General features: G+C 39.3%; 1 pseudogene; it reads left to right on the forward strand.

The window, feature by feature from the left end:
- Positions 1 to 512: 512 nt before the first annotated feature.
- On the forward strand, positions 513 to 1,022 carry LOC108490521 (annotated as a pseudogene).
- Positions 1,023 to 2,367: the final 1,345 nt, after the last annotated feature.

Consider the following 2,367-nt stretch of genomic DNA (forward strand, 5'->3'; position numbering starts at 1 on the left):
TACATAAAAATCATAACTCTGCTTGATTTCTTTACTATTTCTTAAGTTCTCCCTAAAAGTAAAATGGAACCAGTGCAAATAGGAATTTACTTTTCATTGTCATATCTACATGCTCCAAAGAAAGGAGGGAATAAGATTTCTTTAGACTCCTAGGACTGTTTCATAGGGCGATTCCACTGTCCTTGATGGAAATGAGGCAGAAAATCATGTAAATGAATAGGAAGTATTAAAAATATCTGATTCCTCATAGTATCATATCCTGAGGTGGTGCTTTGCTCCATGGATAGGAACATAATCTCTGCAGACAGACCTGTGCTGCTCTTGTCTTTCTTGGACACCTGGGGAACACGGGGCCTGTTGAGTCTTAGAGATGAGATCAACGAAATCCCACAGTTATGTCAAACCCTGCCAGTTCCTGTTGATTTGCATGTGATCTGGACACACCCCAATGCCCTGAGGACTTATAATAGTCTTTTTACACACTGAGGAGTTAGTTCCTGTCAGGACACAGCATGGACATGAGGGACAGTGCTCAGCTCCTGGGGCTTTTGCTGCTCTGGTTTTCGGGTAGGGAAGGGAAACAGTGGGGAGTTTTGTTGCCCAGTTTGGCCAGTGTTGTATGAAGTTTTAAGAGAGTCATCCTGTTCAGTATCATTCAATGTGTATTTGTTGTATATTTCTCCTGTCAGGTGCAAGATGTGACATCCTAATGACTCAGTCTCCATCCTTGCTGTCTGCATCTCTGGGAGACAAAGTTACCATCACCTGCAAGGCCAGTCAGAACATTTTTAATGGGTTAGCTTGGTATCAGCATAAAACAGGGGAAGCTCCTAAACTCCTGATCTACCTGGCATCCAAACTGCAAACTGGGATCCCATGAAGATTCAGTGGAGTATATCTGGTACAGATTTCACTCTCACCATCAACGAACTGGAGTCTGAAGACATTGCCACTTACTACTGTCAACAGGGTTATAGTTACCCCCCCCCACGGTGATTCAAGTCATAACAAAAACCTCATAGGAAGCTCAAGTTCAAAGTTCTGCAGCCCAGCTGCTCCTGTTGGTTTATGCAACCACCGCATTTCCAGGTGAAGCCAGTTTTTTTTTTTTTAAATTTCTGGGAGGTTTTTGAATGAAAGCATTAGTGAGGCTGTTCTGCATCCCAAATCTCTCTCCTCCTCTTCAGTCTCAGAAACAGACAGAACCATGCCTCTCCTGAATTAATACAGGATTCAAATATTGACATATTAGACACCTAATTTGATGTAATTGATACTCATATTCCCATTCAACAAAATAGGTATCCATATAATCATTAATTTGGGTTTTAAAAATGTGTTTGAGTTGTTAATTGTAGTTTTATCTACTTTAATTAACTGTGTTATCTCTTAGAAAGTTAACAGTACAAATCAGGGCTCTTTGGAGTTCCTATAAAGCACATCTGCTTCAAATTACCTCTTACTCTGTGACAGACCCTTAGATGTGTTTGGGATCTCGAGGCTTTGGTTCTTGATGCTCTCAGCTGCTGTCTCTCTCTACCTTGTGAGTTTTGTATCTTCACCTCTCTCCAAGTATATGAATTCTAAATCTCTTGTAAGGTCCCTCACTTGAGTAAATCTATGGAAAATCAACAGAAAGGGATTCTGTACCATACTGATGCAACTATGTATTTTAGCAATGCACCAGACATTCTAAGTTTAGTAAAGCTCATTAAAATGATGCTACTTTTACCTTATATGACTATAATCATAATTGAGAAAGTTCTAATATCAATTAAAGTACTACATGCTCTGAAAACTGATTATTATAGTCAAAGACATGTTCAAAGCATTTCAAACTGCCTCTTGAACTTAAGAAAAAATAAAAATGATTGTAATTTGAACAATTTATTCATTTCATTTGGTCCTCAATAGTTGCACTGCCATAAGTGAGTTGGAAGGAATTTTATGGGAAGCAGAGTTGAGTTGTGTCTGAGCCAGGGCCATCTGTGACCTCCTTGAGGATTGAGAGACACAGCAGCAAGACAGTATCCAGAGATTAATAGAACATTGCTCTTCAGGGCTGAAAGGTTTTCAACACAGGTACTTAAGAGCCATCTTTGGTCATATTCCTCCTAAGACAATGGTGACAGAGCCGTCCTGAAAGAAAATCTCTATCAGAGCCCTCATATGTGAGCTACTCTATCACAATGATGATTACCATAAATCACACTGATGATTATTGGTGTGGTTAGTGAATTGATTATTGTGTGTGGTGAAGTACATGGAGTTATTAATAGACAGATAGATGTATAGACAGATGATGGATGCATAGATAGCTATGGATATTGATTTTAATGCATAGGAAGAGAAGGACACATGATACCA

This window comes from Nannospalax galili, unplaced genomic scaffold (assembly GCF_000622305.1).
Source record: "Nannospalax galili isolate Female #2095 unplaced genomic scaffold, S.galili_v1.0 scaffold3750, whole genome shotgun sequence".
NCBI lineage: Eukaryota > Metazoa > Chordata > Mammalia > Rodentia > Spalacidae > Nannospalax > Nannospalax galili.